This window comes from Eretmochelys imbricata, chromosome 2 (assembly GCF_965152235.1).
Source record: "Eretmochelys imbricata isolate rEreImb1 chromosome 2, rEreImb1.hap1, whole genome shotgun sequence".
NCBI lineage: Eukaryota > Metazoa > Chordata > Testudines > Cheloniidae > Eretmochelys > Eretmochelys imbricata.
This window is the reverse complement of record NC_135573.1, coordinates 53,641,823-53,665,831: the sequence shown is the minus strand read 5'-3', so window position 1 is coordinate 53,665,831 and position 24,009 is coordinate 53,641,823.

Here is a 24,009-nt window from a genome sequence, read left to right as displayed (position 1 = left end):
CTGCTCCAATTTACATCCTCAGGGAATATGAGCCATGAATTCTTGAGATATGCCAACTGGTACTGGGGAGAATGACCTACTTCATTTTCAGAAACAATGACATTAACAAAACACAAAACAAACTTTGCATAAGGACATGAAGGGGATCAAATAGCCATCAAAAAAGGAACATTTACTCTTTGATCTGTACGATCTGTACATAGCTTTTTAAAGTGTGTATTTGACCTCTATTGTGACTGTGACAAACAAAACATGTTTTCTCCTGTAATTTACTACATAGACCACAATGGGCTTAACAATGCTTGGGTCTGCACTGTATGTGTATACACAAAAATCAGGAATATGATATATTCACTTCACCGGTACATCCCATCATCACAAATGATTTTGTCTGAATTATTATTTACAAACCCTGAGCCCGAGATAATACTTTGTATGCAGTGTTGTGTTTCACTGAGAGTACATGTTTACAGCTCAGTTACAAAGCCCTAAGAAAATAGAGTTTTCTTACCTAGACTTTGATGAAACCCTAAATAGTGTTGCAAACAAGACTCTGTAATGAGTACATATTAAAATGTCATCTTTGGTATCATCTGAGAATGCAGAATGTTTCTCTGACCATAAATGTGTAACCATTGTCGTTTTGTGAAATAAGTTAATACCTCCTGCAGTCTAAAATATAGAACAATGCAGATGACTAATTTGAATCAACGAGTTTGCACGTGGCATGTCACAGTGGGATTCCTAATGATCTTCTACAAGGATTCTGTTTGTCTAAGGCTCCCATTTTCTCTCCTGTGATGTGTGGATGTGAACTATGCTGAAAATAATATGCAGCTAATTACCAGCCTTGTCAATGGCAATTCTCCTACAATGATAAACCATATTTCTTAAAAAAAAAAAATCCTCCAATGATAATGACACTGAAACTAAAGAAGGTTTCAGGCTCTGTTCTTAGTTTCTTTGTTCCCAACAGCAATTTTTTCCTGCGTGTATGCCAGCTTGGATGAAATTAGAATAAAAAAACATCAGATCCTAATCATAAAAAAAGGATTTTCAGGCTTCCACATTTATTTGCACCAGAAATATGAAGTAGGGAATGGAACTGTTATTTGCAGGGCAAATATCATACATGTCCTTCCTTAAAGTCCCCATTTTTCCTCACTGCTTCTGATCTGTCAAATTGTCAGAGAGCATCACAAGCTCATGTCCAGCAGACAGAGTTTTTGGCTTAAACAAATATTTATCATTATGTTTCCATATGGTTCATCAAAATTCATTTTCAGCAGGCTTTGGCCATTAAATAGCAGTTTGAACTTAACACTGCAAGCTTAAATCCCTCTACTCATTTCAGAGAGATTTCTGATAACCAAGACTATCAAATGGAACCAGGGATGGCTTGATTGATAAACTGACAGCAGATGTAATATGTTGTTTTAATTTTCCAAATAATGTTCCCTGTACTTGGGAACAGTTTAATCCTTCCATTTTAGATTCATTCAAGAATCCAATGCCATTTAACTTGCAATTTCAATGGATCAGGATACAGCAGGGAGGAATTTTCAGTTTCCTTAGGTGATCAACTTATTTTCTTTTGTGCCTTTTCTTATTCTCATTTCATTCATGTCTTTGGAAAAGGGAGCAACTTTATTTTTTTCTCAGGCAATTTTATACACACACACACGGACACATGATTTCATATCTATATCTAGAGTTATAAGTATATGACCACATATATACATACATCTCTTTTATATATAAATATATGCAGATATATATAGGGATATATAGAGAGTATATATAGGGAGACACTCACACGTAGTCATCGGTATGTTTTATAGTTAATATAGCACTAATTCAGAAAACTGTGTATCTCATGGGAAGTATGACAGAATATTGTCTCAATGGTCAAACCACTTTTGGTGCAAAGGAAAGCATTACACATAAATAGCTGTATTACTAGTATTAGAGAATCTGGCTCCTTGATATGCTATTGAATTAAAGTAGCTTCTTTTATACTCAATGCCTCTGTAGTATAAGTGAGTTTAGCGACAAAACAAAACAAGAGATAGAGCAATTGAAGAGGATGTTCCCTGAAACTCTTACTATACAGAACACAAGGGTCTGGCATATAGCTCATCAGTAAAACATGAGAATGTACTTGAGTAGAAAAATCACAATCTGGTACCCACAGGCAATTGCCTGCATCTCATGTAAACTGATAAATTAAAGATGCTGCACCATTTTTCCTTGTCTTTCCTTTGTCAAATGCAATAATTTAAACATGCATTTTGGTACTGCAAAACTTAGAAATAAGAAAAAACATACTAACATACCCCTAGTTTGCTAAAGCACAGCTTTCTTCTCACATTACGATTTTCTTATCACCCCTGTGTATATTTTTTTTAATCTGGAATCATATTGTTTATTTTGCCCTGAGGACTTGCACTTGTAAAAGCAAATTTCAAAGTCAACACACACCTTCTATCCCTATTGGTATTAGTGAGAGAGATTTTTTATCAGGGATTTTGCAGAGTTAAAGATCCATTTACGGTCATTTTGTAAGAAGACACTTTAAAATTATGCAGATATTAAATCTGCCCACACAGACTCAATGTAGAAAGAACATATATTGTTATGGTACATAAACTAAAGAGTATGCTGAAAGCCAAAATAATCAAATAAAGAAGGCAAATTGTCCCCAGACATTTTGATACACTGGAAAACAATGTATTGAAAGTACAAGAATGTTCAATAGTGATGTATAAACACAATTTATGGTTTCTGAGAATTTGATTATATTTACACTCACAAAATCTCACTAGAACTAGGATAGTTTTAGTGTTCTGTGCTGACAGGGGTCAACCTTAACAACCATTGAGGAAAAGAAAAACAGCCTTAATTTGGTAAATACTGAATGTAGCAATATAATAAAAATAATAATAAATATAAAAAAATGAATGGAGTTTGATTTTTTAATTTAATCATTTTTATCATTTTTCTTGTGTGTTCTTTAGTCCTTGGAATTTTAGCTTTTGTGAAAGTGGTTTATGAAAATATAGGGTTTCCTTACAGATCTCTGGCACTCTGATGCTAAGTGGGACAAAATGCTAACAGGGCATTGCCCGTTAAAATTTTAATGCCACCTCACAATTTTCTAATGGAGCTATCAGAATTGCAAAGCAGTGTAACTCCACTCAAACTAACAATAAATCAGGTGTTGTGACCAGCACCTCCTGCAAATAGTGGACTCTAGCCAAGCAATGGGAGACTTACAAGGACAATTGGTTTCTTTCACTTAAAAGCATAGACTCCTTTTCTCAAAGTGGCCAGAAAATTAATGAGATACAGTATCTTCTTTATGTTCTATGCAGAATTTTATTTTGTGTATGTTAAAAAGCAATTAAAAATAAGCAAATGTTGAAAGTTGAAATAATATTGTTGCCTTAGACGTAGTACAAGGCAGGACAAAAATAAAGTTATTGGTATATATTTATTACAATTTAAAAATGCTCTATTGCTAATATATTCCTTCTCGTCTTCTAGACATATTGTGAGTTTTGCTAGAGATGAGCCTGAAGAAACCCCTGAAGCAAGCCCTGTCCCTGAAAGCTCCTCCTCTAGGAGCAAAGGAGAGGACTATGGATCCTGAACTCTCCCTGCAACTGGGAAGGTTTCAGAGATAGGCTAGATAGGTGACTTCCTGGAGTGCCACTTTTCAGGGAGGCACCATAGCTAGGGGAGGAGGTCCATTGTAGCAAGCACCTTGTCAGCAAGGGTACCCCTGCACTTTGGGAGCTCATTATCAGACTGCAGAATTGCAAATGGTAAGGGAAAAATGATGAGAATGCTGGGAACATTTTTAATTGCAGTTACATCTGGAAGAAGAGTGAAAGAAACTTTTCCCAAAACCCCATTCTCATTCTTGAGAAACTATACTCAATACCCTACATGTCAGGAGGCCTTTGAGTGTTTATTTCAATGGACCCGCAGCACTTTGACTTTTTGTAGCCTTTGGCATTCAATGTAAAGGGAATAATATTTCCACTCCGCTTGCCTAAATGAATTAAACTCTATATCAAGACATGTAATGCATTAGCCAGTGTGTCAGTACCTCAGTGTCTTAGGGATCACTCTTCCAGGGTTAAGGCAGCAACCATAACCTTGCAGTCATGGTTCTCACATAGAAAATCTGCAGGATTACTACTTGGAGGTCAGCACACATATCTGCCATTTTGGGCCAGTCTGAGTCACATCACCCTACCTTTGTTTCAAATATGCAGTGTTGTGAGAGGCTGGAGACACCAGTTTCCAGAAGATTCCTTAAGCACAGTGCCTTCAGGAGGTGCATCTCATAAGTATTAATAGACAGAAGCAACACTCTCAAATAACCATAGTTAGCATTTTTTAGGTGCTCACACTGTCGGGTCTGTGGCACACAACTGAACATTTCTGATTTCAACCGAAAGAGGACAGGGGTACACATGCTGCTAGTCAGTTCATTATACTCTGTTAGTACCAGCCTATTGTTGCTGAGGACCTGAGATTCAATCATTGTTGGGGGTCACAAGTGAAAATGAGTTTGACGGTCTCATCTGAGACTTCCATTATCTGTTTCACAAAACTACCACAATGTGCCATGGTGAGCAGTGTCTGCCCAAGGCCCATAACTAGAATAGCAGAGTAGCTGCAGGTCAGAACTGAGATGTATTGAAAGAGATGTGTGGAGAAGCTCAGCCCCTCACTTTCATGAGCACTAAATTCACTCAAGATTTTAATAATGAAAAATGCAGGGTTGTCTGACAACATTCATATTTTTTTCATGAACCTGTCTTCTCAAATTCTCTGCCTAATGCCGCACATTGTGACACAGTCGGCGTCACTCATGGCAGTGTTTACCTGCATTGCAACAACATGACTCATCTGTCAGCCCTACATGTCTGACAAACTGCTTTTTTTTTTTTAAATAAATACATAAATAAATGCAAGGTCTGGGAAATTGTTTTTTAAAGCACTGGCACCAGGGCTAGTTGGCTTTGTGGTTTTGGCCCCAATGCAGGTGGCTCCATGGTGGGCGGCAACATGTCAGTGATTGTAAAAATGAATCCCTGAAGAGTCCTAGCTGAGTCCTTCCCACCACAGCCCTGCCGCATTCTGAACTAAAATGTCCACAATCCACAATGTAAAACTCTCTCTCCAGCATGCTGTGCAGTTCTTTATGGGTAATTGTTTTTTTCCAGGATGCCAACTTTGCAGCATGTAGGCACATGATCTAGTTATACTGTGTACAAAACAATGCAAAAAAACAGATAAAACATTATACACCAAAGAATAAATAGCACTATGATTTATATGAAGGCTTTTACAGGTGAATGCTGGAAGCAGAATAACACAAACTGAACATTCTCCATGGAGAGTTGTCTCCCACTGCATAGAAGCCTAATGCTACAGCAGACATGGCAAGCATGGCATAACCAATTTTCGAAAAAATGCCACTGTTCTGCATATAGTATCTTCTCTAATGAAAGCAAGAAAAATATAATGGATTTTTGTCCTTCCTCCTCCTTAGCTGATATGGTGAGAGCTCTCCCTCCTGTTTCAATCCACTGTAACCGCTGAGGTAATGCATGCTGGACAAAAGGAGGATACCTTGAGACAGTGGCTCTCAACCTTTCCAGACTACTGTACCCGCTTCAGGAGTCTGATTTGTCTTGTGTACTCCCAAGTTTCACCTCACTTAAAAACTACTTGCTTACAAAATCAGACATAAAAATAGAAAAGTGTCACAGTGCACTATTACTGAAACATTGCTTACTTTTCTCATTTTTACCATATAATTATAAAATAAATCAATTGGAATATAAAGATTATACTTACATTTCAGTGTATAGTTTATAGAGCAGTATAAAAAAGTCATTGTTTGTATGACATTTCAGTCTGTACTGACTTAGCTAGTGCTTTTTCTGTAGCCTGTTGTAGAACTAGGCAAATATCTAGATGAGTGGATGTACCCCATGGAAGACCTCTGTGTATTCCCAGGGGTATGTGTACCCCTGGTTAAGAACCACTGCTTTGAGGTATAGTCTTATCTCTTCCATTGGTGTTGTTAACTCTGTGCACTTCACGGCCTGTATTATTAACCTTGGGAGGCAGGCATTTCACTTTTGGGTGAAATTACAATCTCAACATTATATAAATTATTACATAAAAAAATAAATTAAAGCAAACAGTTATCCCTGGTTAATAATTACAGATCTAGGGCCAGATCCCCACATGGTGTTAAGTGGTGTAGTGCCAAATCAATGGAGCTATAATAACTTGCATCAACTGAAGATCTTGCCCAGAATGAGGAAATTTGTTTAGTTTGGGTCCACAATGGCAAGGGCAGAGGTGCATAAAACAAAACAGCCTACTACAGCAAAAATATACATAAAATAACATACATGCAATAAAAGTACATATCTAAAGGGCTGGTCCAATAGTGAAAGACTATGCAGCCTAAATAATTTGTCTCAATATCCATTAAATAAATTATATACGCAACCATCTATTTCATTTGGTCAAATATATTTGAGATTAATTTATTCAAAGTAATAAGCCAAAAATTATTCGGTAAATTATCCACAGTAAATAACATGGCCAACTCTACCTACACATAGTTGTAGATGCAGTACGTATACACAGTAAATCACTTCAACATAGCAGAAATGCATGTGAGTATGCAAGACAAAAAAATCCAGCTATGTGCATTTTTCCCATGTTAGTCCTAGTTTATTGTGTGCATGTGTATTTTTTCCTGTATTCATGATGGTTTGATCTATGCCTTTTTATGTGTTTTTTTCTGTGCTACTACCAGATTACTATATTGTCTTATGTGCATTTCTGCAGAGGAGGCCCACAGTAAAAAGACCCCAGCATAGTTAACTGTGTTTTTAAGAACCCACAGGACAGAAAATGTATAAACGCATTAAAATTTAGTTCAGGTAAGAATCTTAAAATTCAGATGCTTATACTGTGAGTCCCCACCAAGTTCAATGACCCTTTGTCCAAACACAATCCAGTTCCCCTTTCCCAATGTACCGAAGCTACAGTTCCTTCTTCTCACCCTTGAAAGTCCCACATCATCCTTATCTGGGTTAGCATTTTCAAAATAGGCATTTTCAAAACAGTTGCCTGCTTCTCCCTCCGTCATCATCTTGGAGCAGATAGCAGGCCTACACTATCTCCTGTCTGTGCCCAGGGCTCATACCCTTTCTCTTTCCCATCTACAGAACAGCTCCTTGCTTCTGCCAGCTCCACAGGGCTGTAGGCTAGAGATGCTTGGCATAGTGACTGGAGAGTAGTTGCTATGGAAACTCCAGGGTTTCCCTAGCTACTGCTCAGGTCTCAGAACCTAGGAACATGGGAGAGCTGCGGGGTTGGCAGGGAAGAAATACAGTTTCCCCCCATAAATGCAGAACCTGAAATTAGGACCCTTCTGTCATTCTGGTTTGTCCAAGATTTGGTTGTGCTTATACAGAATGCGCTCTGGGTCAAGGATTGACAGCATAAGTAAGAGTGTACTAGACTGGGGAAGAATTCCTCTTGCTTTACACTATAGGAACTGAGATCATTCAAAACCAGCTGGCATGTCTGATTAATCCCATCACAGGGTCTCACATGTGGTTTCCTAGTGACGGACACTGATAGCAATATATTCTAAACAAAAGCATACAGATTTTCTGAGGTTACTTCCATCCATTGCTTGCCTATTGTTTTAATCTGATCAGGTTGAGTTTACCTGGCAGTGAACATCAAGAAATGACCACATCATCTGAAGTACACAGTATGCACATGTACTTTAGTCACTTGATGATAGTTTGAGAGACTCTTGCCAAAATATAAAATGCAAAGACCTACTTGAACAGCTCATTCAAGACATACAAACCAGATGGGGTCCCATCTACTTACATAATTGCAAGTAGGTAAGAAAGTATTCTTCCTCAGCTAATAACAGTCATTCCATGCATCAGGGAAGATTCAGAAGGGATGTTTAAGGTGACATAAGTTAGACTTTACTCATTTACACCTCATAGATCTACTTAAATCTGCTCAAGTAATATATTAAGGGAGTCTAAAGGAGTAACTTGCACAGAGGAGGTAGCTCCCATCTAAAACTGAACATACATAATTTTCTGTAGAGACCTAAAGAACAATACAGTGCCAAAGGAGCTTGGATAGGGATTGTCCTTCAGTGGAGCGTTGTCCCTTCTCAAGCTCCCCATTGTGTAGGGGGAGTCTGCAGGTTGCATCATCCTATAGGATGGAAAAAATAGAGCCTGGAAAAATGAAGTCCAGCAGGCAGTGCAGCTTGCTTCTTTGAGTGTGCAGTCATGCAACTGTGGAGGAAGGAGTAGAGCCGTGGCTTCCATCTCCCTCCCTGCCTCCTTTGGGGTGATGAATCCCAGGGCTGCATGGATGGAGCAACCCCTAGGTCAGAGACTGTGATGGTGAATGGCCCCTGTGTTGGATGCAAAGTGGAGGAGGCTTCTTGCCTCCTCCCCTATAAAGTCCTAAATGTACCTTTAGTGATTTTTTTAACTGAAAATATCTGTGTTACAGACCTTCATTTTCCAAGGCACTCTCTCATGTTGTTACTTCCTGTCCATATTTCCAATTGGTTTAGTCATTTTCTATTATTCCTTTATCCTCAGCAGTGTTTGAAACACCTCCCAAGTTAGTATCAAATTTATTGACATGCTGTAAGAGTATCAAACCAAGATGGATTTAACACTGATCCCTATAGCATCTCCTTGGACACTTATTCCAATTTGATACATTGCTTTTTACTTTATCTTTGCCCATCTTTCAACCAGTTTCAGTCCATATGGCGTATGATCATAGCCAATCCAATCCAATTCAAATAACATTTCAAGAGGTACAAGCAACTGTCTAGATCTTAGATCTATTATATCTTCTGTAAATTAATTAGAAAAAAACTCATCAACTTTATGGCCATAATCTGTTATATAGAGACCCATCTTGCTGGTTCCAGTATCCTCTAGCTGCGTACATATTTTTTTGCTTTATGTTTGTTTCTTTCCTTTACGAGGGACTGAAGTTAGATATACTGAATTGCAAGATTGCTTTTGTTTCTTCCCTTTTCCAAAGTCTGTACCAAGCCTGCCTTATTCCAGTTCTCTGCTATATCCCTATTTTTCCATAGTTTTTCCACAAACAGTATTTTTAAGGGCAAAATAAAGAGAAGGTATAAATGTTTAACATTGTGACAAGTCTCAGAAGCACTTTTGTCAGTAGATAGCATGCACTTCTTCAGGGAAGACTTTGAAGAATGACACACTAATGCAACAAGTGGAAGGCGACGGCTTTGTAAATGACAAGCATTTCTGATAAGTTGCATGCCTTCTTTTATATCCTGAGGTACAGAAGTTCTCTCTGACAAAAGTCACAATGTGTGCCCTCTAAGTCTCCTAAATGGGGAAGAGAAAACAAAATAAAAACCTACAACAAAACCCAAGCTGCTTTGTCCTCTCCTAGCAAAGACAATTTATATAGCACTTCTGCATAGTGCCCGTTCCTGTACCAGAACTTCTTGCAAAAGGAGATCTGTAAGAATCCCCCATGAGGAATGTTCAGGGGAAAAAAAGAATGAGTCAACATGGAGCCATGGTGTTCTGATGTACTGGATCCACTAAGTCTGCATCCCTCCCCGCAACTCCCCTCTAACTCCTCCAACAAAAAAACAGACCCAAAACCATCCAGGCAATTGTGATTATTTGATGTGACTAACCAGAAAACATCACCTTTAGTAATTATCTTCAAAGTGAATTACTGGAGAAGTTGGCTGCGTTGAACTGAAACAGATACTAAAACTGTAAATCCCTCAAACTACATGATGGAAAGGCTGGCTGGGCAGCAATTAGATCTAAATGTATACAAAATGTGCATACCACCATTTGTCACATAAATTCACAACCTGGGAGCCTAGTGAGAGTCCCAGCTCCGATTTAATGATCACACAGTGGCAGTGATCTGGATTTGTTCCTTTGCCACCTGGCCAAGACGCCACCAGGTCAGACTGGCAGCCCACTATCCTGTTTCTAATATTGACCAGTACCAGATGCTCCAGAGGAAATTTCAAGAAACGCCACAATGGATAATTATGTAACCAACCCATGGGGAAAATTTCCTCCTCCAATATATTTTTATTGGACCAATTAATTTTCGCTGAATGTCTCCTTTCTATTTAGAGAGACAAGGTGGGTGAGGTAATATTTCTTATTGGACCAAATTCTGTTGGTGAAAGAGAAAAACTTTTGAGCTACACAGAATTCTTCTTCAGAACTTTTTTGTTTTGCTTTCTTTTCTTTCTTTATTTTACATGAGAAAGGTAAATAGAAATGCCTAATTTACCTTCTCAATACCTTACTGTACCACCCATTATTTCGTAAACATTCTGTCCTCTTATTCATTTCCCCTCTACGATAAACTGAACTCATCATTTCAGTCTCTCTTCACATGGGAGTATTTCCAAGCCTCTGATCACTTTTTGTCACCAGTCTCTGGACCATTTCTATTTCCACTATGTCTATTTTCAAAGAGGGTGACCAAAAATGTACTCAAACTCAGTCGACCATCAGTTCATATAAAGACATCCCATTATTTTCTATCATATTCTTTATACATTATGAAAATGAAACAAGACAAAGAGACCTAGAGAGAGGATTGGAACACAGTAAGGAGATAAAATGAGATTTGATCTAGAAAACACAAGTACATAAGTATTGGCAAAACATATGGGGTAAGCCTACAAAACAGGTGGGAGTTTGCTTCCCAGCCTGGGTAGAGAGACTTGCACTTGATGATGCTAAAAACAGCAGTAGGGTCATTGCAGCGTGGGCAGCAGTTCAGGCTAAGCACTGAAGTTCAGACCCCGGGAGTCAGGCGGCCTTTGACTTCGGTGTTTAGCCGGAGATGTCACTTGTGTTGCAACTGATATTTTTACCACACTACCTCAAGCAGTGCTACCACAAATCTGTCTACCCAGACCGGGACATACCCCAGAGTAGACATACCCTTACAGAAAAAACAAATATCAGAGCAGCCCAGGTTTGAACAGATCAACTGATCAAGACCAGCAGAAAATCTTCAGAAGAGCTGGATGCTGTAATGGGAATGCTACTAAAGAAAGGAGAGGGATGCCAATACTTATGTAATCCAGTACCTAACAGAATGAAAAGAAGCTTTGAGATACAGTGAGTAATATGAATAGGTACTGTAAGAGCTTCACTCGTACAGAGATTTTCTCCTGTACCTTGACATACAAAGAGGTATTGTAAGTGAGGCAAGAGACAAACACAATTTCATGAGTGTCACTCTGATGGATGTAGGGGGGGCTTGCTAATAAACATTGATCTATGCTCCAAAATGTGTTTTATGCATTGGATTTCTGAGGCGGTGTGTTTCAACATCAGAAGAAGCAGACAGTTTCAGCACCCTCTAATTGCCAGACAATGGAGCAACCATCACTGAGGCATCGTCTTGCATGGCCAAGCTAACTAATGGAAAAAAAGAGTCTCAGGCAAAAGGAAAAAATCATACATAGGCCCTGTAGCAAAAGCCATTAAGATAGACAGTAACTGGGCTCAGGTTCACACAGTGAGGGTGGCGTTTTGTAAAAAAGGTGTTTTCCCTGAGAGGGGGAAAATAGACTGGGGACTTGTCTGCATGGTGTATTAATCTGTTACAGCAGGGTGTAAATTCTAGTCTGCACTAGTGAGTTGCATACTAACTGGCCTGTGCGGACCACTATGGAACTTTTAGTGTGCTACAGCAGGGTCCATGTGGTCCAGTAAATGTATAAAGAAAAGGAGTACTTGTGGCACCTTAGAGACTAACCAATTTATTTGAGCATGAGCTTTCATGAGCTACAGCTCACTTCATCGGATGCATACCGTGGAAACTGCAGCAGACTTTATATACATACAGAGATCATAAAACAATACCTTCTCCCACCCCACTGTCCTGCTGGTAATAGCTTATCTAAAGTGATCATCAAGTTGGGCCATTTCCAGCACAAATCCAGGTTTTCTCACCCTCCACCCCCCCACACACAAACTCACTCTCCTGCTGGTAATAGCCCATCCAAAGTGACAACTCTCTACACAATGTGCATGATAATCAAGGTGGGCCATTTCCTGCACAAATCCAGGTTCTCTCACCCCCTCACCCCCCTCCAAAAAACACACACACAAACTCACTATCCTGCTGGTAATAGCTCATCCAAAGTGACCACTCTCCAAGTTTAAATCCAAGTTTAACCAGAACGTCTGGGGGCGGGGGGGGGGGTAGGAAAAAACAAGGGGAAATAGGCTACCTTGCATAATGACTTAGCCACTCCCAGTCTCTATTTAAGCCTAAATTAATTGTATCCAATTTGCAAATGAATTCCAATTCAGCAGTTTCTCGCTGGAGTCTGGATTTGAAGTTTTTTTGTTTTAAGATAGCGACCTTCATGTCTGTGATTGCGTGACCAGAGAGATTGACGTGTTCTCCGACTGGTTTATGAATGTTATAATTCTTGACATCTGATTTGTGTCCATTTATTCTTTTACGTAGAGACTGTCCAGTTTGACCAATGTAAATGGCAGAGGGGCATTGCTGGCACATGATGGCATATATCACATTGGTGGATGTGCAGGTGAACGAGCCTCTGATAGTGTGGCTGATGTTATTAGGCCCTGTGATGGTATCCCCTGAATAGATATGTGGGCACAGTTGGCAACGGGCTTTGTTGCAAGGATAAGTTCCTGAGTTAGTGGTTCTGTTGTGTGGTATGTGGTTGTTGGTGAGTATTTGCTTCAGGTTGCGGGGCTGTCTGTAGGCAAGGACTGGCCTGTCTCCCAAGATTTGTGAGAGTGTTGGGTCATCCTTTAGGATAGGTTGTAGATCCTTAATAATGCGTTGGAGGGGTTTTAGTTGGGGGCTGAAGGTGACGGCTAGTGGCGTTCTGTTATTTTCTTTGTTAGGCCTGTCCTGTAGTAGGTAACTTCTGGGAACTCTTCTGGCTCTATCAATCTGTTTCTTCACTTCCGCAGGTGGGTATTGTAGTTGTAAGAAAGCTTGACAGAGATCTTGTAGGTGTTTGTCTGTGTCTGAGGGGTTGGAGCAAATGCGGTTGTATCGCAAAGCTTGGCTGTAGACGATGGATCGTGTGGTGTGGTCAGGGTGAAAGCTGGAGGCATGTAGGTAGGAATAGCGGTCAGTAGGTTTCCGGTATAGGGTGGTGTTTATGTGACCATTGTTTATTAGCACTGTAGTGTCCAGGAAGTGGATCTCTTGTGTGGACTGGACCAGGCTGAGGTTGATGGTGGGATGGAAGTTGTTGAAATCATGGTGGAATTCCTCAAGGGCTTCTTTTCCATGGGTCCAGATGATGAAGATGTCATTAATATAGCGCAAGTAGAGTTGGGGCTTTAGGGGACGAGAGCTGAGGAAGCGTTGTTCTAAATCAGCCATAAAAATGTTGGCATACTGTGGGGCCATGCGGGTACCCATAGCAGTGCCGCTGATCTGAAGGTATACATTGTCCCCAAATGTAAAATAGTTATGGGTAAGGACAAAGTCAGAAAGTTCAGCCACCAGGTTAGCCGTGACATTATCGGGGATAGTGTTCTCGAGAAAATAACAGAACGCCACTACCCGTCACCTTCAGCCCCCAACTAAAACCCCTCCAACGCATTATTAAGGATCTACAACCTATCCTAAAGGATGACCCAACACTCTCACAAATCTTGGGAGACAGGCCAGTCCTTGCCTACAGACAGCCCCGCAACCTGAAGCAAATACTCACCAACAACCACATACCACACAACAGAACCACTAACCCAGGAACTTATCCTTGCAACAAAGCCCGTTGCCAACTGTGCCCACATATTTATTCAGGGGACACCATCACAGGGCCTAATAACATCAGCCACACTATCAGAGGCTCGTTCACCTGCACATCCACCAATGTGATATATGCCATCATGTGCCAGCAATGCCCCTCTGCCATTTACATTGGTCAAACTGGACAGTCTCTACGTAAAAGAATAAATGGACACAAATCAGATGTCAAGAATTATAACATTCATAAACCAGTCGGAGAACACGTCAATCTCTCTGGTCACGTAATCACAGACATGAAGGTCGCTATCTTAAAACAAAAAAACTTCAAATCCAGACTCCAGCGAGAAACTGCTGAATTGGAATTCATTTGCAAATTGGATACAATTAATTTAGGCTTAAATAGAGACTGGGAGTGGCTAAGTCATTATGCAAGGTAGCCTATTTCCCCTTGTTTTTTCCTACCCCCCCCCCCCCCGCCCCCAGACGTTCTGGTTAAACTTGGATTTAAACTTGGAGAGTGGTCACTTTGGATGAGCTATTACCAGCAGGATAGTGAGTTTGTGTGTGTGTTTTTTGGAGGGGGGTGAGGGGGTGAGAGAACCTGGATTTGTGCAGGAAATGGCCCACCTTGATTATCATGCACATTGTGTAGAGAGTTGTCACTTTGGATGGGCTATTACCAGCAGGAGAGTGAGTTTGTGTGTGCGGGGGTGGAGGGTGAGAAAACCTGGATTTGTGCTGGAAATGGCCCAACTTGATGATCACTTTAGATAAGCTATTACCAGCAGGACAGTGGGGTGGGAGGAGGTATTGTTTTACGATCTCTGTATGTATATAAAGTCTGCTGCAGTTTCCATGGTATGCATCCGATGAAGTGAGCTGTAGCTCACGAAAGCTCATGCTCAAATAAATTGGTTAGTCTCTAAGGTGCCACAAGTACTCCTTTTCTTTTTGTGAATACAGACTAACATGGCTGTTATTCTGAAACCTGTCAGTAAATGTATGACAGGCTGGTGCATATCACACTCCACTGGTGTACTCTAATTCTGGAAGGCAAATTGAGACCAGGCTGGGTCCCATCAGTCCCTGGGCTTGCTAGTAGTCCAGCAGTTCTGATGACTTTCTGCTGGTCTTGATCAGTTGTTCTGTTCAAATCTGGGATGCTCTGATGTTTGTTTTTTCTCTAAGGGTACGTCTACTGTGAGCTCTCTTCTGTTCCTGGAGCTCAAGAAGGAAGCTCATCTAACACAGTTTGTAGATAACAGTAAGATTAGATTAATCTAACCATGTAAGTAGGCTGTTTGTTGCTCTAAAATCATTTTCTCTTATGTTTTGTTCCATTTGCTAAATAAACCTACTTGTTTTAAGAAGGCTCTATGTCAGTGTATAGCACTGGTCATAAGCACTTGACAAGAAGAAATTCAGGTGTCCAGCTGGACCTGTCGGTAATAAAATATTGAGATAGATGGGGTGTTGCACCCTGATCCCAGGCTAAGACTTGAAGCTCTGCAAACAACACGAGGCCTAACACCTGAGGGATTGCCCTCAGAGAGGGGACAGAGGTATAAGCAGCCCCATAACCATGACAGTCACACAGCATTCTGATTATCACCCTAAAAAGCAACTAGAAGCGATATTCAAAAATAGCTTTAATTCTGGGTTTAGTAAAGATCACACATTGTCAGCAACCTATTGTTTCAAAGTTTTACCTTGGCTCAGGAGCTACACCATCTTCTAAACTAGAACAGCACCATCTAGATACAGGCACCCAATTCTGATTAGGAACTTTGGGCACTACCATAATACAAATAATAAATTTTAATACATAATACAATACAATAATACATAATACAAATAATAAATAAATGATCATTAATAATAGAATAATATGTGGCTTTCCTCACAACTTGAGAGACACACATTCCTCATCTTCATAGCATCTTCTCTCACCAGTCAGTCCCCTCCCCAACCCAGTGACATCAGCAACAACAACAAAAATCAACACCTCTCAACCCTTCCCCAAGTTCTGCCACTCTCAGAGGGATTCACTAACCCCCAACCCTCCCCATGGTGGCACGCTCTTGGCTGGTGAGGAGGAATGAGGAGGAAGGTGGAGGCTGGAGCACAGTAGCCCAGTGGCTCCCAACCTGTTCCTACCCCTAAGCTTGGAGTAGGGGGCCCCTCTTAAAAGGACTCACCCCAATGATGGGGCAGTCCCATATGGGGTATATGTATGTGTGTGTCAGAGGAGAAGAAGAGGGAAGTGTTGTGGCTATGACATCCAGAGGGCTCCCAGACTTGTGGCTGTGAGTTGGTTGTTGGATTTATCTTTATTTGATTTAATCTTTTAAGCAAGTTTAAAAGGTGCTGCAATTTTAAATATTTTCCCATAAATTGAAATTAAACAGTAGATACAATCGATAAATGAGTTTGGACAAATGACTGGATTTTGTCACGTTGAGCTGCTGCTAAGTTTGATGTCAGTACAAACCAGGCTACTTGCTGTCAGCTAATCCCTTTCATCAGTTTTCTAGGGAACAGAATGAAAACTTTAAAGGTAAGACTTTGAAAAATATAGTGTGAAGCCAGTTAATGTTCCATAAAAGTCTTCCCATTACCTCTTAGCTACATTGCCTTGGATGGAAAAGACAAGTGCCAATAACATACCATACCTCACTCAAAGTGACCCAAAGTAAAACATAAATGGTGCAGTGATTTCTTTCTATAGAACTAGGTCGCCACTCATGGTGTTAGTCTCAGGTCCTCAGCTGCAGATCATACAACTTTGAGGTAGTTCTACTTAAACATACTTGTTGAGTATATCACTCATTCACCATTCCCAAGCACATTAAACTGTCTGAGCCTCTGTTTCTCCATTAACATCTCTCCCTGTACTATCGGGACTATTAATGTTAGTGCATGTGCAGATATACAGAACATATAATTGCATCCTGCATATCTGTCCATACAGTGACATATACTTACTGTTTCTCTCCATTTTCCAGTTAGACCCTAATAACGTGAACAGCCTGATAGGATTACAGATAACCTTTTTATCAGATGCAGAGAGCTTGCCAAGCCAATTTGTGGCAGCCTTATCAGCGAAGTGAAGAACTCTCCTATCACCATTACATCTGGTCAAAGGGCAGTCATCAGTGATGTGAGACATTGTTTGTCTTTGGCCCCGGCTGCATGTGGGATTCTTTCACTAGCCCCAGGTGTGAAGGCTGGCTGCACAATAATCCTGGCCAATTCCAAATTGGTTCAGAAAAGCCAATGAGCAGCATGGCAAATCAAAGATGGGCTTATGCATGGTCTGGTCAGTTATAGGAGATTGGTTTCTGATATCAGCTGCAGCCCATTCTTCATGCCACAGTGACATTGAAGAGAAACCTCGGCAGGAAAAGTGAGCCTATAACAGGTGCCACAACAACAAGCACTTTCTTGGATGGTTGAAGAAGTCTGTGTATAGTGGTAGGCTAAGATTTGCCCTGATCTTTTCAATCATTCTGGCTGTAGCAGCTTCAAGACAGATGTGTGTGGGAATGATGTGGCTTAACATGGCGTGGGTCAAATCATCCCCGTTACAATGGACATGGTTGAATATGGTTGTGTGTCAACCAGTTTGAGGTGAGACAAATGGAGCCAGACTGGAGCACAGTATTCTGCCATAGAGTGACAGAGAGTATGATTGGAGAGTTTGAGCATTTGCTCCACATGAAGTGCTGGCCAGTTTGCTTAGAAGCAGTTTATGTGACCTTGTGACAGGGTGCACCTACCCTGCCCTTGTTCTGCAGGGGTTAACTGTGCATTGCAGGCTGAGGAAGCCACGTCCCTTCGCCTCTGCAGGACAAACTCGGCACAGAGGCCAGGTATAAAAGGAAGGAGCCAAACTCAGTCTAGGCAGGCTGCTTCAGGGAGAGGATGCAGACTCTCTCCAGGGAGCTGCTACAGGCCCCAACCCCAAAGTCAAGGCACGCAGGGCCCTAGACGGATTCCAGGCTGCCAGGCAAACCCAGAAAGGAGGCCATGCCATCTGGAGCTATGAGGACCCCAGAGACCCGTGGGAGCTGTGGACCCTTGCTAGTGATGACAGGGTAAGAAGCAGCCCAAGGGATTTAGACTTTGCTCTGGTGGGTGAACCGGGAACCCTGTCAGCATGTTTTGGGAGGATCCCCACTGACTTAGTGGTGAGTAAACCCGCCACTGCCAGGGACCTGGGCTGGGACTTGGAGGATCAGGGAGGGCCCGAGTCCCCCTACCCGGGGTGCCACACCACTTCCCCAATGGGCCAATAGGCTATGCAACATCACAAAGAGATAAGATTTTATTGCCTCTGGCTACTGGGCCACACTGTCCTGACTGTGAGGGGCTTTTGTAGTGACTTTGGCCATCAGGCCACATTGCCCTGACGGTGAGGGTTGCTTTAATGATTCTGGCCATTAGGCCACCTTATCCCAACTGTAAGGGACTCTTGTATTGACTCTGGCCAGTAGGCCACGCTGCCCTGAGTGGAAGGGTCACTTTATTGACTCTGGCCATTGGGCCACGCTGCCCTGTATGGAGGGGTGGCTTTATTGACTCCGGCCATTAGTCCGTATTAACCTGTTTCATTGTAACAGACGTTCTCACCAGGCCTAACCAGCAGTGGTGCAGCCTCTTCCCTCTCTTGTAACCACACACCCCATGACAGGGTGTACCTACCCTCTGACAGACCTCACCTTAGCCACAGTTTTCTTCAGATGGTTAAGATATGTAAGAGAGCTATCAAGGGTTATTCTGAGGTGGGATTCATGTTTCTAGCGATGCCCATTGAGAAAGATATTCAGTTATTGGGCTGTTCTGGCATTGTAATAGTGGAACACACTTGAAACTGTCTTGGTCACACTTGGTTGTAAATGACACCGACTACAGTATTTGGCCATCTTAATCAAGTTAATATATAGGGCATCTTCAAGTTCAGGAAATGACTGTGCTTGGATGCCTAAGGAAATGTCATCTGCTTATGTGAACTTGTAGGACTGGGTAAGTGGAAGGTCATTTGAGTACAGGTCGAAAAGCACGAGTGCCAGCACAGAGCCTTGGGGTAGACCACTGGTTTGTCTTCTCCATGTGCCAACTCTGTCTCCCAAGTGCACTTGGAAAACAGCAGAGGAGAAGGTCAATGACATTGGCTTCTACTGCTGCGAGTGCTCTTGACAATTTGATTAAGAGCCCCATGTGCCAGACCAGGCCACATGCTGCTATCAGGTCCAGAAATATGGCTCCCATCTACAGGTTTTTCTGAAAACCATTTTCGATTAATGTTGTCAAAGGTACTCCCTGATTGCAGGTGCTCCAACCTCTCCAAAAGCCTGGTTGCTCAGTGTTTACTCCAGCACCTTGAATGGCACAGACAACAGAGATATCGGTCAATAGCTTGCAACATTATGCAGGTCTCTCCCTGATTTCAGGAGAGCAATGATTTTGATATTCACCATGTCTTTGGCAGTTGCTCTTCGTTGACTGCTCATGTAAAGAACAGCCACTCATGAGCACAAGTCCCAAGGTATTTCAGGAACTGTGGCAATAGGTTGTCATAGCCAGCAGTAGTGTCACTTTTAATGTCACTTAGAATTCTAACTCTGTGGCTATGAACAGCTGTATAAGTTGCTGAGTTGTGTTTCTTCAACGGAACTGATGCCATTCATGATGGACTTGTTGTCAAAGGCCCCAGATAATAAACATGTCAGACACATTCAGCAGACTGCAGGTTGCTTGGTTGTGTGACAGGTGGTTGACATCGGGCTGGTGGTTTTTGAGCTGTGCTGAGACGATGAATTAAATTCCAGCATTTCTGGCATGAGTGACTGAGATCTAGATGCCAAGTCATCTCCTCACATCATGCCCATCTAGCAGCATTCAGTGACTCAATTAGGTGATCATCAATATTTGAATTACTAGAAGATTCATATTGACTGGGCAGTTTAACATCAAGACCAGAGCCAGCCTTATGGAAAATGGCGCCCTGGGAGAACTTGTATTTTGGCTCCCCTGACCCCCGTGCACACAGCGTGCTCGCTGCTCCCCCAGAATGCTGCTCCTCCATGCACCCCTAAGGGTCTCTGAGGGTGGGAGCGAAGAGCAACATTAGGTGCTCCCTGCATTCAGATCACTTTCTCCATGTGGGCTGCATAAGGAAATGGCAAGGAGCAGCAGCTCCTCCTACTTGCCTCATAGCACAGCACAGATGGGGAAAGTGACCTGGACACAGGGAGCACCTGACGTTGCTCCTCGCTTCCTTATTTATATTTCCTCACACTACTAATACTGGTGTGCCCTTTTCCCATAGGTTACTAGGCCTTTTACCTCAAGTTTATTAGAATAGATTCTATTAGTCAATTAATTAGTTACGATGGCACTCTTGCAGTCAGACATCTGTGGATTTGCCTAACTTAAAATATCCCAAGCTGGGTATCAACTAGAATCCGGTGGTTACCTATTAGTAGTTTAGTCATTACAGCATTCTCTTGTGATCTGGGATTACTCCTAGTTAATGTGTATGCTAAGGCATTTGGGCCTTATGCTTTGTTTAGTTAAGCTATTGGCTTACAGGCTTGAGGACTGTAGGCTCATTGCTTTACTGCCTTAACATACGCCTATGACATACCTAGCAAATAACTACACAGGCAGCTTTGAAGATGGCTCCTTGTAATCAACTGAAAGCTTCGTGGACCAGGATGATGTGGGATGGTCTGAAGACTATCCTTTTTTGTTTGTTTGTTTGTTTGTTTGTTTGTTTATTTAAAGCATTGGTGTACTTCTTCCAGTCTGCCTTGCTGAAGCTCCATCTTAGTTTGCTAACGGTTCTAATGATTGGGAGTTGGTAAGCCAATTACAGATAATGAACCAATGATTATTTTTACAATCAAGCTCAACTGTTTTCTCTTACTTAAATATGTTTTAAAATAACAAGCATTCATTATGTATTTTATTCATGATCACACTTACACCCACAGTCAGCCATGCACACATCAATATAATTTGAATGCTTGTTGCTCATGTCACTGAATTTTTAAACTAGCAAAGTAACAACCTAAAGTATTGATGGTACAACTGTATGGTCAGAGTCTGTGCTAAACCTTACTATAGAATCCCTCATTGATTTCGTATCAGCCAAGAAAGAGACATAGGCAGTGAAACATAGAAGTTGTTGGTTTTTGATCAGTGAGAATATTGCAAATGTATTTCTATGCATTTTTGTTTCAGTTTTTAAAAGAATGTGCTTTGACTGCGTTCATGCCCATTTTGTGATTGATTTCCCCAAAATTTCCAAAGCATGAGTTTCCTGGCAGAAAGATTTGTGGAAACAGGGAACTTTAAACAAATATTGGATATCAGCGAAACACGAATTTTGAATTTATAAATTAAAGTATTTCCACAAGAGACCTGATTACAAGGCCTATCCTCAACCAATCAGGGAATAAATGCATCACATGACTTAGGCATCCAACCAAAACTAAACAGTGTATCTTGAATGTTGAATACTTACAGTGCAATGTTGGCAACACTACCTACAGATCAAGAATTTTCCCCCAAAATGATTAGGTATATTATGAATTCTCCAATATGAAAATTATGGATAACAAATATATTTGAGAAAATAATAAGTTTTTTACAGACAAAAGATGACATAATAAGAAGCTAAATTTATTAGACAAAGTATTCACTGCAAATTTTTAACACTGTTCTATTTCTATTACATATATGTATGATAAATAAGGAGTACAACCACATTACCTGTGAGCCTGTGTGCCAAGGCTGCCTGAAGAAAATACCTGACATTTTGCAATTCTAAAGAATTGTTTCTTAGCAGATATGAACTCTGTATAAAATGTAAAAAAAAAAAATTACTTGTGCAGATAGGTCAAGGTTGGAGAAGATGTGTCTCAACACTCACAGTATTTCTCTCCAGTAGCCAAGTGACAGCAAACAAATGCTGTCTTGGATGCAAACAGGCAGAATTTCAAAGGAGCTCAGCATCCAACATGCTGAGCTCTTTTGAAAAGCATGGGTGTGGAGCACTTGAAAATCTGACCTTGAGCTCTTTTCTAATCTGTTCTCTAGAATAGAGCTCTTTTCTGCCCTTGGACACACTAGTACAATTTGGAAACAACTGGACTCTTAGAGCCTCCTTCTTTATACTGCGGTAGTTCTCAAAATGTCCCAGCCACTATGGAGACCTGTAAGAAGACATAGAGGTTTCACCAAGCAGCCTGCACCCTAAGGCCCTGATCCTGCAAAGATTTACACACATGCTTAATTTGATGCACCGTGAATAGTTCCACTGAAGTCAGTAGGACTCCTCACACCGCATAAAGTTACACATGTGCATAAGTCTTTTTTGGGATCAGGGCCTAAATAGAGACTGCAAGACAAGAGGAGACAATACAGAGAAAGGAGGCATAGGAATGGGGAACAAGATGATAACACCTCTTGTTTATTTTATTCAATTCCCAAAAGTTGGCCCCACTCCAGACACATGATTGGTCAGGCTCCTGACCCCGTGGGCCCACTGGGAAGGGTTGCTCAGTTGGAAACATCATGCACTGAAAGGCTTTCTGTGCGCACTGAGCCCACGGGCTGGGGGGCAAGGGCGCACATCAGCTCAGGCAGCCTCCAAGTGCTCTAGCTTTAGAATGTTACAGCTGGATAACAGCATTTAGCCACAACTGGCTAAATGTTAGGTGTTATGTACCTAAGGAATCTCAAGAGGCATTATTCCCAGGTAGCCTCAGTTCCTACAAGAGTGCTTGGAAACACAACTGCTGCACCACCCTTGAAAAGCATGAAGTTCCTGCTCTGCTCTGTGTGAAGATGCTGTGGTCTTAGCCTCTTCTCTTTTCCATTCTTTCCCACCCCACTTTGCAGAGGCGGGTTCTATCAGGGGTGTGAGCCCTGTGTAGCCTTCAATTTCCCTGAACATAAAGGCTCCATATGGAGCTCCTGTGTTCGGGTGCAATGAGGAAGGGACTTTGTACGGAGTCTGACCCAGAGTGACAATTTGGTGCAAAGAGGATGCTTTACAGACTGGGAGTGCTACAGCACAGGTACTTTGCAAGACGAAACTATATTGAGTCATACAAAATGTGTTTAAATCTTAATTTGCTACAATACTTGAAGTTGGTTCTTACAAGCTAGAAGCTCATTTACAAAATGGCTGCTAATGAAATCACAGAGAAAATACGTTGGCTTGAAAGCAAAAATAAAATAAAGACAAATGACGGAAGAATTATTGTTTTCAATAAGACAATTACAATGTGCTAATTACAAGGTAGTAAAGTGATTCAAGTATCTCTTAATCTATTGTCTCTTTTTTTTTTCTGCCAGGAATTTATAAAGAATGTGAAAATGAAGGGCGATGGTAATAATTTAATTTATGTTTTAAAGCAAATAATCAGAGTAGCCAATATTTAATATCTGGAGCCTGAGGATGCTATTTGCATGGGTTTGAAGGACAAATACATTATTATCATTGATGTCAATGACAGGAAAGATGGGATCTCAAGCAGATGTATTTATTTATATATAGATACAAAATCATCTCATCAAAGGAAGAACTGACACAGGAAAGAAATCCATTGGGATATGAACAGATATTCATTTTGTTATGATTACTGCCATTATTCAGATTTCAGAAAAACAGAGCTTCAGTCCTGTTAACTGGGATATACTTTCTATGCACAGTCAATGGGGAAAAAATGGCAGTTTCTACAAGCATTTCAGTTTCTAGGATAAAAATGCCTTTTGAAAGAATGTACTTATTACAATGGGGTGAATGTTGCAAACTGCAATCTCCTGGCATACTTTAAGTGAATATAGACACATTCTTGTACTTGGGAATTAAAAGCAGAGAGGACAAAAAACATTCACTGTGGTAACTACTACTCAAAATAATTCTATATTAAAGTACCTTTTAAAATAGGGGATAAAATTCCTCTCATTTTTAAATGCTGGTGGACCCTGAAGACTGATAACATACTATCTTTCTGGATTTACCTAAAGCACCTTGCCACAATTCAATCTAATTTTGCTTAGGTGCTTTTCAAAGAGACCTCTGTTTCAGTTCCTCTCAGTGCA